The 13407-nt window shown below is 34.4% G+C and overlaps 1 protein-coding gene across 6 annotated transcripts in view; it reads left to right on the top strand.

Moving 5' to 3' along the window:
* The window catches only part of dab2ipb (DAB2 interacting protein b), a 189542-nt gene that overhangs the window by 100223 nt on the left and 75912 nt on the right, over positions 1 to 13407 (top strand). Inside the window, exon 1 of one of the 6 annotated variants that reach the window (XM_056458052.1) lies at positions 1693 to 1858. The exons of 4 other annotated variants lie outside the window; for them this stretch is intronic. The gene's annotated coding sequence lies outside the window, so the exon portion shown is untranslated. Of the gene's footprint in view, positions 1 to 1692; positions 1859 to 12581; positions 12742 to 13407 lie in introns of those variants that run through there. One more of the 6 variants, XM_056458053.1, reaches the window with a different exon arrangement.

Here is a 13407-nt window from a genome sequence, read left to right as displayed (position 1 = left end):
TTTAACTAACAGTAGACCAACACATAGGCCTAATATTATTAATGTTGTTTTACTATATGTTTGAGAAATGAAAATAAAAATAGCTTACTCATATTAACCTTTATTTCACATCTGCAGAATCGTGAGAAAATCGTTATCTTTATTTTAAGCCAAAAAAATCGTGATTCTCATTTTAGCCAGAAATGTTAAGCCCTAGTCTCTAGTAGTTTTGAACACCTTGGTTAGTTGGATCAGCTCAGTTTTATTATGGTTGGAGCAAAACTGTGCAGAGCTGCAGCCCACTGGGAATCGAGTTTGAGACCTATGTGTTAACCAATTAGTAATGACTGAGTTATTTGTGTTGTTAACAATGTAGTTTTTACTGAAAAATGTTACTGATATTTTTAATAGTGCAAAAGACTTCTGTTTCAAAGAATCAAGAAAGAAAAGTTCACCATTTACGCAACAATAATACAAACTTAATTTCCTGTGACACCAAAGACTAATGATGCTAAGGGTGCCATCATATAAATGAATAGTTTTAGAATACACTGTAAAAGGTCCCATAATGCAATTCAAAAGCATAAATAAAAAAAAAATAAAATAAAAAAACTTTAATCACAAAATATGGAAAATCTGTTAATTTACAGATATTTTTTGTGTATATTAAAATTATATTTTTACTTGTATAAAAATAATATTTTTTAAAAACATATCAAAACCTTTTAGTGTATATTAAAAAACAAAGTTATTTCAATCTATTTATAAATCAACAATAATCCTGTTAATTGGATAGTTCACTCAAAAATGAGCATTTACTTACTATTTATTTTTGTTGTTTTTCTTCTATTTAACACATAATATTTTAAAGAACATTAGAAACTGGTAGCCATTGGCATAGTAGGAAAAACAAATACTATGGAAGTCAGTAGGTACTGTTTTCCAAAGAAAATTTCTATCTTATTTTGTGAAAAGGAAAGAAACTCAATCAGGTTTGTGACAATTGAAGAGAGAGTAAATGATGAATTTTCAGTTTGGGTGAACGATCACTTTAATACCAAATATTATCAAATAAATCCAGCCTTGGGGAGCATAAGTGGGTTCCACCTTCTTTTTATTGTACATGTAAAAACCTTACCAACCTTTTTATCATTTAAATACAACCTTGTAGTATAAATATATATAGTTTCCATTCTCCAAACGCTCCATTAAAAATTTCCCAAACCTGCTGTGATCACCTTGCAGTGTTTATCTGCCGATGTCTGAGCTTAAGTGTAGAAGATGACTGTTGACAAAGCCTGGCTAGCTTCCGAATCAGCCCATTTTATTTGAAATCAGAGGATGTCTTTTGCTATGTTTATGATTAACCCTGTCTCCGCCATCTGCGAATATTGATTTGAGATGAAAGGGAGTTATGCGACTATCAAAGACGTACATATGATATTCATATTTTTTGTGCATGTCTGGGGAGAACAAACCATTTATAAGTCCAAACGTGCATACAAACCTTAACAGAGAGCAGCGGAAGTAGGACACTGGGAAAAAAATCCAGCAGGATGAGTTACTGGGAGCACAAGAGGGCAGTAGAGAGAGAGTAAGAGCCAGTCGGGGTGAAAGAAAGGGCTGAACGGGAGAGAGAGAGAGAGAGAGAGAGGATTTTTCTCTGCTCCGCCTTCCTCAGAAAACAAGCGGCAGCGGTTGGACTGTTCAGTGCTGAGCCACTGACAGAGAGAGAGAGAGAAGCAAACGCTCGGCACCGGAAAGGGAAAAATGGAGCTGTAGGAGCTTCACAACAGATTTGTTCCCCTCCAGAGTTATCCTGTGTCCTCTCTCGATCTGTCCACTGTCCGGCTGCTGCGCCCAGTTCACAGGATGACTGGTGAGTGATTGCTCTGATTCCTGATGCCTCCTTGGCTCCAGTTTGTCTTCATGTTGTTCACACATTTATAGCGGAATCTTGTATACTAGAAATGTTATTGGGAGTGTTTTGTGGTGTGTTTCTTAGTAATTGTTTCTCTGAGTGTCTGTAATGATGGGGGATGTTGTTGGCCACGTTAGATGTTCTGGGTCACTGGACACTGGATTTTTTTTGTGGTCATTACTGTGGCCAGCAGCACATCTGCATTGGGTTTCTTAAATAGCTAATATAGTCTGATTGAATATTACTTTGATGGGAAGTTTATTGTGTGAGATGGAGGGTGTGTCGATGTTGTTGGCGATTAAAATATTAATTGAGAATATTATGTTCTTTGCCTATATCATATGTGGTCGTTTTGTTTTATTTTGATGATATTAGGGGTTGGAATTCTTTTAATCTGTCATCTTGTGTGTATGTGCGTGTGTGTCTGTAATTATATTTGAGTTGAACAGCTGCTCTCATTCATAACACTGAGGTTTACTGTGAGCTCATGAGCTTGTTCACAATGTCTTCTACTTCTTTGGATCTTTTATACATTTAGAGATTGATTAATGATTAATTAATACTGATACTTCCGCATGCCATGCAGTTGAAACATAACACAATTAAATATTATCTGTGGAAAGTTGGGTGGTGGTGGTGTTGCCAACCATAAAAAAGGAGCTGTTTCTGTTTGATCTTAGGCAGCAGGTTAGTGTCGTTGGTAGAACTTCTGTAACTTCACCGTTGATAAACTGGTGTAAAACATTTAATTGGTTAGTTATTGTGCTTGCGTGTAGCCATATAGTATGCAAGGTAAATTAATGTTTGTTTTGTGAGTGAATAAAGCATTTTTTTTCTCCATTAAATTTGTCAGATAATAATAATAATCACAAATAACTAGAATGTAAGGTACTGTATGAAGATTTATTGGTTATTATGGGGGTTATTGGTTATTATATATGGTTTTATATTATATTATATTATATTATACTAGTATTTATTATTATATTAGTATTTATATTTATATAAGTATTTATTGTTATTACATTATTAATACATAAAAATAATTTTTTACAATTATTTACGTTATTATTATTAATATTATTATTATTATTATTATTATTATTTATTGCATTTGTCTGTATTATTATATATAATATTTAAAAACAATTCTATTTTTTTAACCTTTGAATGATCTTTTTATGTGCTGATATGCTGCATTCTTTTATTGTTATTGTTTCAACTATAAAACATTTTGGAGCAGTGTCTGTTATATGCTATATAGATATACCGTTGAAGTCAGAATTATTAGCCCCCCTGTTTATTTTTTTCCCCTATTTTCTGCTTAACGGAGAGAAGATTTTTTTTCAACACATTTCTAAATATAATAGTTTTAATAACTGATTTCTTTTATCTTTGCCATGATGACAGTAAATAATATTTTACTAAATATTTTTAAGACACTTCTATACAGCTTAAAGTGACATTTAAAGGTATAACTAGGTTAATTAGGTTAACTAGGCAGGTTAGGGTAATTAAGAAAGTTATTGTATAACAATGGTTTGTTCTGTATCAAAAAAATACATAGCTTAAAGGGGCTAATAATTTTGACCTTAATGTTTATTAAAAATTAAAAACGGTTTTTATTCTAGCAAAAATAAAACAGATAAGACTTTCTCCAGAAGAAAAAATATTATCAGACATATTGTGAAAATTTCCTTGCTCTGTTAAACATCATTTGACAAATATTTAAAAAAGAAAAACAAATTCAAAGGGGGGCTAATAATTCTGACTTCTACTGTATGTTTTAAAATTTATGTAAGTCTCACAGTTTGTAAAGGGAAAACATTTCATTATGGCATTCTTATATCAAGTTATCTTACCCCCAAATGAAAACAAAAGAAATGTCTTACTCATTTTTTTCAGGTCAGCCTTTTTTATGTATAGATTATATATGTACGTATAGATTATTTTATGTACATATAGACAGCGTATTAATGGCAAAATGTAGATGGCTGGAAAATAGTGAAAGCTGTGAGTCTGTAAGGAAAGCCAAATTTATTTATTTTGCAAACACCTCTAAACTTGAGTAGAGAGAGAGTGAGAAATAGTGTGAAAAAAGAGGGACAGTACCAGATGTTCCATGTTTCTTCGTTTGGGCTGAAAATTAAAGATGGAGAACGTTTGATTGGAGAATTCAAATAGACAAGGAAAAATATCTAAACTTTCAACGGACAAATGAAGCCCATCTCTCTTTCGCCCTGCCCTGTTTTCTTCCAGACGCTGTGTATTTGCACTGTCATGACCAGTGTCTCTACGCTATTGATTGGGTTTGTCTCTGCTCCTCTGCCTCCTGGAACACAAGACTGGTTTGTAGGGCATATTCATAGGACAGGGTCACAACCGAATTCTCAGCCCGAACAGTGTCTGGTTAAAGATGTCTCTGTGGTGAAGGCTTTCAAGAGTCGGATCAGGATAGAAAGATAAAGAACAGAAATGTTTATTTTCTCTGATCTGCGGTGCATGTATGCCACAGTCACAATGGAATGCCACCATATTTCTAAGTGTTACACATCACAATCAATGCAGAAGAATCTTATTGAGACATTTTTGTGCTGTTTAGGCAGGAGTGAATATGGCCAAGACCTTTTTTGAAAAATAGAAGATGAGAAATGGCCATTTTTAAATGAGCGAGTATTTCTTTTGTTTTTTTCATTTGGGAATCTTTCCTGAGATGGTTGCTTGTTAAAACAATATATAGTCATCTTTTCAACTGTCCATCTGGAGGTTGAGATGAGTCAGATCCGCAAACGATGGCAGAGGAAGTTTATATCAGATCCTCCATTGTAGCTTTTTCTCTGGTATAGTGGAAGAAACACATTTGCTGCTATATACTTTTGCTGTGCTGACAGTAACTGGCAGATTGTCACAGTCCCTTCACATTGTGTCTTGTCCCTTTAAGTGGTGACATGAATAAAATATGTGCATGCTGTGAGCTGAGAGCTTTCCTCTAAAGCTCTCCTGCCTCTCCAATGGGTTTGCCGAGACCCAGATTTTACAATGGACATACAGTAATGGTGACCCAGCACTGTGATGAAGATGTTTCTTAAGAAAACAAAACATGACTTCTATAGGTATTCATTACCTTTTTGCCACACTTAACCATTGTGTTCCAGCTTTATTCATTTATTAATTTTCCTTCGACTTAGTTCCTTTATTCATCAGGGGTCACCACAGCTGAATAAACCACCAACTTATCCAGCATATGTTTTACACAGCGTGTACTGGGAACATCCATACACACTCATTCACACACATACACTACAGACAATTTAGCTTGCCCAATTCACCAATACCACATGTCTTTGATCTTTGGAGGAAACCATTGTGAACACAGGGAGAACATGCAAACTCCACACAGAAATGTCAACTGGCCCAGTTGGGACTTGAACCGAACACAAGCTTCTTGCTGTGAGGCGACAGTGCTAACCACTGAGCCAGCGTGTCGCCCCTGTTCCAGCTTTAAATTTATTTTTTGTTTATTTGTTTGTTTCTGTCTTTATTTTACTGGTTTATTTTTACGACATATTTCATCCATTCTTATTGTTACTAATAATTGAATCAATAAATGTAAATGTTAATAATGTAAATAATATCAACAGCAACAATAGGTTTAGGCTGCATCTCGTCTCTGTTTTAAATGCGTCTGCGCTGTGTAGCATCTCGTCTCTGTTTTAAATGTGTATTTAAATTTTCATTTATTTGATTTGAATGTTATTTTATTAATTAATTCCTTCATTCACTCATTTAGCTACTATAATTACAAACAATTATAAGGTTAGTTGCACTCTGTTGATTGTATTTAGCATAAATTTGTCCTGCTATCTGCGAACAGACCTGTGACCCATTTTTGGAGCCATTAGTTTAGATCCAGTAAATAGCAGCACTGTTACAGAAAGCCGTGCCACAAGCAGCCAATGGAATATTCACTCCAGTTCATCAATAATCCAATCATTTGTACCTCTGGGAATTTACATTTTCAGGTTTTGCTGGCATGCGTATGAGCATGTGTCTGTGTATGTACGTCTGTTTTCTCATGTTATCTTGCCTTTTGGCCTAGTGTTTGGTAAGCAGCTTTTCCCGGCGGGTAGATAGAGGGATGGATGGATGGATAGATGGATGGGAAGGGGAGGGGGAATGAGGGATGAGAGATGAATAGATGAGTGGATGGCATAGTTAATGGCCTGGCTTGTGCAGGGTGGCCGACTGCAGTTATGTAATTCCTACATCACACATAAAGGAGAGAGAGGGACGGTGGAGACAAAAACTGGGAAGTGAAGTGTGCGGTACAATTATAACTCTTTCTCAGGTCATGACAAACTTATAAACCATTTTATAAACGTTTTTTAAAATAAAAAAGCTTATGCCTTTTTAGTTTGTTTGTTTGTTTGTTTTATTTGACAAAATTTAAAACTATATCCAAATGAGTTCAATTAGACTGATTCATACACACAAAAAAAACCTTGTTGTCCTTTCTTTTTTTAATTGAGGAGCAAATCATAAACGTGGTGCAGAAAAAATCAGCTCATCAAATCACCATAAAAAGATTCTCAACATCAACTTTAAAACAACCTTGTTTTGAACTTCCCTTCTAAAAATATTAACAACTTGAGTCACTTTAATACTCCTAGGTTACACATTGTTCTAAGCAACAGAGCTAGTATACAATTTTTGTTTCCTTTTTCACTCTTAACTCTACAAGGATAAGGCCCAATCCCAATTCTACCCCTTCCCCTCACCCCTTGTTTTGCACGTTCACGTGAAGGGGTAGGAGTGTCCCAATTCTCTTTAGCTTGAAGGTGTAGGGCTAAGGGGAAGGCTTAAATACCTCTTGAAACTGAGATTTTTCAGGACCACACTCGAAACCAAGGGGAATTTGAATACACCATCTACAATGGCAGCATGGTAGCAAGCTACTTTTGATATATTTTTTGTCACGTAAATGTGTACGTGGAAGTACTTTGATAACAATCCTAACTAAAAAATGATTTGGGATGTTTAGGCATTTGTAGCTTAGGTTTGTGTCGAGTAAACATGGATTTACTATTTTGAGTGGGTGTATATGGCATTGGCTGTTTGTTAGAACAAGATAAAAAAAAACTTAAATGCTATTTGGATGTCAAGTTTTATAAACTCGCGCTAAAGAGAGTAGAATGGTGGAGTAGAACCAAATGGGTTAAATTGGTGCCATGACCCGGAGGGAATTGAGTTTCAGGGGAATCAGTATAACAGAAGAATGCTAGAAGAAGCTTTCTGGCTAAACCTCTGGCTTCAAGAGGCGCACTAGAGATTAATGCTTGAGGCTGTAGTCTTCAGTGTCCTTATTAGTGTGCCAGGCTCGCTGGAGACGTCGGTTCGAATCCTGCTCAGAGTGGTGCAGTAGAACTAGAGGAAGGAGGTGTTCAAGGGAGGTTAGTGTAACAGAGGCCAACTAGTAGGAGATACGCTATAAATCTCACTCATCCTCAAGAGGTTCACTGGCATCTGAAGCTGACGGCTGCGGCTTTTTTTTAACCATCCTTGTTAGTGTGCCAGCTTCCCATGCCAGAGATGCTAGTTCAGCCCTACCAAGAGCCCTTACAGAAAAACCACACAAGCTTTATATGTGCGATCACGTTAAAACCAGTGCTGCAGTTTTTGAGGGGAAAAACTTGAAGTGGATGTGAAATCTGTGCATGAAATATTTTCATCCTTATGCGACATTCCTGGTCAAATAGATTCTAAGTGACATGAGTATGACATGAGTGACATTCTAAGTGAGCTGGATTTTGTCTCTGTATTTTTACCAAGGTACAATATATAATTTAACAATTATAATAGCATCAATAAGAATTTAGAAGAAATGTTTTACAAGGACCAAGTCAGATCTCTTGCATGATTTTTTCTTATATGCTGCAGTTCACCAGAGGATTCTGGTGTCAATCGGGTCAAACACATTCTGTATAAGCTGATGGCCTCCATAAGCCATGGATATAAATGTGTGGGCTTCTTCAGAAGTCGGTCTATTTTTTTCACTTTTGATTGGAAAAAAATCATCCTTTTGTCATGTCTCTTCTCTCAATAATTCCTGTTCTTGTTGAAGGTCAGTGAAGACTCAATGATTCAAGCTCATCACGTCCAGCTCCTCTCTCTCTCTCTCTCTCTCTCTCTCTCTCTCATCCCCCACCCCCCCCCAAATCTTTTGAATTGCTCAAAAGGATTATTGAAAGATTCTGCGTTGGTTTTTTTATTTGATTAACTTTATATTCTGGCAATATTTAGAAAAAAAAGCAATTTGGAAGACTTACAGATTTGATCTTGAAGGGCACAGTGTTAATGTTCTATGTCTGTTTATAGAATTTGGTAAATCAAGAATAAGAGCAGATTATGCTGTAGGTTTTTTTTAACTACAGGAAACATGGAATTTACGTTTTTATGGCTGAATTTGCGTTTTATAAAGATGACTCATCATTTAATTTGTGATTAATAATCTTGTATTTCTGTATTGAAGATTTTTTAAGCCTCTCTTTTTCTCTCTCTCTCTCTGCATATGTCCATTTCTAAAAAGTAGAAATTTGTTTTCATGGACATGAAAGAACTTGCCTGGAATGTTTCTTTTCCAAGGTTGCGTGTTTGTGCATGTGCTTTGTTTTCATCCAGAGAAAAAGCATTTCAGAGAAAAATGTTTGAGAGAAAAGAAAAAAGAAACAAATCACTGAAGAATAAAGAAATCTTGATTTGACACTGCACGCTTTAACACATACTGTATAGCACAAACAATCATAAAAGCAGACAAATATAATCGGAAAAGAGTTTATGTAGTTAGTGTGCATGTCATTAAACCTCTAGGATGATTTCACAGTATGTGTGGGTGTGAAAATGAAGGGTCCAGGGTCATAGATTTATAATTCAAAATCTCTTTTAGCTCGCCAAGTCATTTGAGTGTGTTTATGCGTGTTTAAAAGAAGGAAACAGCCAGTCCTGAACAACCTTTGGTTAGCCTTTAACCACATGCCCAGTAAACACCAAGGGCTCCACTGTTTGCTTGTGATAAGACAAAAGCGCGCAAATGTGTGTGGCATTGCTTTATTCAGACAGGATTCGTTCAGGCCAAGGCTAATTTGTTTGCCGTTTAACACATTTAGCCCATTTCTCTTGAGAATGACACGTCTTCCCTCAGTTTGTCATTGTGCTGAATTTTTCCCAGCATCCTTCACTCTCTGTTTTCCATCTTGGCACCAAGCTCATCTTTATTTTCTTTTTTTCTACGCATATGGAGAGGCTGGCATCTTTCGCCCGTGTGTTTTCCGCCATGATATAACTGTGAAATTGTCCATTTGGCCCGAGTGTTAATGCTAGATGCGAGGGCAGGAGATTGTGTGTAAAGCGTTTGCATGAAAGCTGAATCATATCCTCATGCTGTTGCTTTATGCACAAATGGACTAAAATGAAATGGTGGTGAGGTCTGTTTTTCGCTACCCATTCATTCACAATCCTGATGGAAATGGTAAATGGACGTCTGTAGTACTTTAGATGATCTGCCAGTTTTTGTTATGAAAAATACAGTATGTTCAACAGATTGTTTGATATTTGTGATGAAATTGTACATGTATTTACACCAAATAAACAGTTTAAATTTGAAATGTCTTTTTTATAATATATTATTATTATTCTTAAATCTGACGATTGATTGTTTTTTTAGTCTATGCTGCTTCAGCTGATGAGTGAATAAAACATTGTTAGACATTATATAATGCACCTACGCTCTAATCATTGCAAGCAGGTCATTGTGTGTTGTTTGATAAGAAACAGTGCCTTATCTTTCAAACGCTGCCTATTTCATCTGGATATTTAAACAATAAAATCCGTTTTTACTCTCTTTGATGTGGTGATCACGCTATTTTTTTTTCATCCTCTTTAATTATAGCACCAAAAAATGAAATAAAATAAATAAACATCTCCATTGTCGTGTTATCAGTTGATTGTAGTAAGGGCTGTGCGATTGAAAAAAATCTGACTTTGCGATATTTCGTTTTTCTGAAAATCTAAATATAAATACAATTGAACTAGATTAGGCATGGGCCGGTTTATGGCAGTATGATAACCTTGGATAAAAAAATCACAGTATCATGATATCGCGGTACTGTGAACACTGCTCCATAATAAGTTCTTTTCATATTGTGTGGGTAAGAAAAAATACATTTTTAGGAAACATTTATTATATTTTGGACCAGGCTTAATATTTAAAATAATGAAAAATTTAAAACCATTGACTTTTGCTCTCTTTATTACTTTCAAAAACACAGATTTCCATACAGCACATAAAAAACCCTACATATACCTTAGGAATGGTATAACAGAAATGTTTAGTGGTTTTAAAACCTTGACTTTTCCAAACCGCGGTAAACCTTGTAACCGGTTATTGTCCCATGCCTAAACCAGATTGCTTTATTTATAAAGAATCCCTTAATTTAGGTTTGTTGGGATGATTCTGGAAGGGATTGAATCATTTGCAATTAAAAAATAAAATACAAATTTCAGGCATTGATAAATACATCAGAGCAAAGATTAAACAAATAAAATAAACAGTGCTGTACATTATTAATAGTATTCAGGTGCAGAAATTGAATAAGCAAATGTAAAATAACACTATAGTCTTTATCATATTATAACTCTATCAAATTAGCCTTTATTAAAGTTAGAGATGATACAGTTTCTTGTGCCCTAATAAATATTAAAGCAGTCACAGTCCTTAAAACACATGCAAATTATATGCTTTTACTCTATTGTGGTAACAGCTCCTGCTCAACTTTAAACTCAACTTAATATTGCAGATCTTGAGATGTGATTATTGCGAATGCGCACATTGCGAGATGGATGCTGAAATTATGTGTTGTGGAAAATGATGGAAAACATAAGTAACATGTCTTATGTCACATAGTCTTATATATTGTCCTCAAATGTATTTTTTAATCCGTTTAATAAATTCATTTATGATTAAACATTTTTAAGACAGTGTGAAAGTTTCTAAAGCACTCTCTTAAAAGAAGAACAAAACCAGTTTTATGTTTTAGTACAACAAAATGTGACTTTAAAATGTTAATAAAGTGAATCAAAATCATACAGCAAATGTTTTACTACTTCCACATTAATATGTGAGCATTTCCAGCGTTATGGATGTGACATTTGCAGTAAAAAAAAACTCAAAACATAAATTTACATAGAAAGTATATGTTAAAATTATATTGAAACATCTGTTTGTTTGTTTTTTCAGTTTTCATTGTTGTATTTTCCAGAACAACTGACCACAGAGTTAAGGGACCAGAACAATATCAATCTGTAAACATGTTTTGTACTTTAAAAGTGGAAAATAAACATGCGTTATGGATGTGACCAAAAAAGTCTGCGAGTTTACAGTATACAACATGCTTTGTAGAAATTCTGTAAATTAAACTGCATAACCCAAAAGACACAATGCTAATCGAAAGGATAGAGAGTCGGCTCTCGATAGAACAATGATAGATTTGATTATATATTTTTTTATTTTTGCATTTATGAGGGAAACGTGTTGTTATGGATGTGAATTTTTTTTCTGTTATGAATGTGACAGTTGTGAAATTGCCACTTGTGTGACTTTGGTAAATCAAATATAATAGTTTGTAAACATTGATAGAATCATGTTTGAGTATTTCTAAATTACTGTAAAATACTTGCTTACACAAAAAACTTATGTTGTATGTAAAAATGGTTTGTGTATTTTGGTGAAAACTTGCATGTAATTGCTTTAGGTTTTAAGTAAAATTAAGATACATTACAAATACGTGTTTAATGTTTTATTTATTGGCTTTGCATCGTTATAAAAAACTGAGAAAGAAAGAAAGAAAGAAAGAAAGAAAGAAAGAAAGAAAGAAAGAAAAATTGAAGCAGGCTGTATGCTAGTGATTAGTGAAACTCCATATCCTACAGAAATATTAATCTGATCTTTTAATAAAGCTAATGATCAGTGTGTATACTTGTGTTGTGTTTGTGAGTTTGGCTTTATACATGACTGAATGACCTTTTGACTCGTTCAAACATTGTTTTGTCCTGCAGTAGTTTTCTTTTCTTGTTCCGCATATTTCACCATTGATGTCATGTCCTTTCTTGCTCAGCATACAATAATAGATCAGGGAATGTTTGATGTTCTGGATGCTGGCCGTTTCCTTTTTCTTTCAGTTACAGAAATCAATGTCTGTAATGTCTAATCCAAACAGCTAATTCTCAAAAAAGTGTACCTGTTCAAAAAGCTAACTCACATAGAAGTGTATTTGTTTTGCTTTTAATTATTTTTCTTCTAATTGACCTGAAGATTTGGGTTTTTTTCCCCTGCATTTAGGTAATTAACACATGTAATTTGCTTGCATATTAATGATTCATGAACTCTAGGTAATTAATCACATAGGTTTGGAGAAAATGACTAAACACTGTTAATAATAGATGTAATCAAACAAACAAACAAAAAAAAGATGAAAAGAAACTCCAGTCAGAGATGGAGGCATTAGACTTGAAAGTTGAAATGTTATCTAGTTTGATGTGGGAAAGGGTGAAAGGGTGCTCTATCTGTTTAAATGGGCGGGAGAGTGAGGAGGTGTGTTATCAGTTGTCCCACGGGAAGTTCCCTTTCTAGTGCGCAGCGCAAAAAGCTAGATATCCCACAGAAATTCTCTCAACAGTTCATGAAACGAAGCGCGAATTGAGATTGGAGTTCAGACAAAAGCTTAGATGTACAGAAGTGGCATGAGAACATTTGATTGATGGAGCAGCAGGGTTTTCTTGCGTTCAGTGTAAGTGAAGCTTTCTCATCTTCGTTCTTCACAGTTGAGCTTGTTTTGAACACTCGGTTCTGTTGACATTATGGTGATGGCTATTGTTGTCATGTTTGATGTAATGAAATCCTGCAGGTGAGAGGGTTTTAAATTGTATTTATGGAATAGCTCAGTTCATCAGCTGTTTTGTATTTTCATGTACATACACTTTTGTTTTCCTTGTTAATGCTCTGTGCAGGGGCTACATAAATGTATTCTGATCTTAAAAATAGAAATTAAAAATTGTAAATGTGTTATATAAAAATATAATGTTCTGTATTAGATACTGAACAAAAACAATGTTGTTTTAGCCATTGATCATGCCTAATCTAATGTGAAAATCTATTCTTCTTTTTTTTTTTTTAGGAAAAACAGATATTGATTCCTAAATTTTAGTTATACACACTGTAAAACCCCACAGTTAACTTTATTAAATGAAATGAGTGTGGTTAACTCAAAATTTACTGAAAGTGAATTCTACTAACTTGAAAAGAGTTCTGAACTCAGTGTTGAAGGTAATAATTTAATTAAATACCTTATTATTCCACTTAAATGGAGTAAGTTCACAGTCCTCATATAGACTAGTTTTTTTTAACTCAAATGGTTTGAATAGCCTTAACTTGGGTTTTACTGTACTCAGTTGGT

The sequence above is a fragment of the Danio aesculapii genome, chromosome 5, assembly GCF_903798145.1.
Source record: "Danio aesculapii chromosome 5, fDanAes4.1, whole genome shotgun sequence".
NCBI lineage: Eukaryota > Metazoa > Chordata > Actinopteri > Cypriniformes > Danionidae > Danio > Danio aesculapii.
The sequence above is the reverse complement of the archived record's forward strand: the minus strand, read 5'-3'. Positions and strand labels throughout refer to the sequence as shown.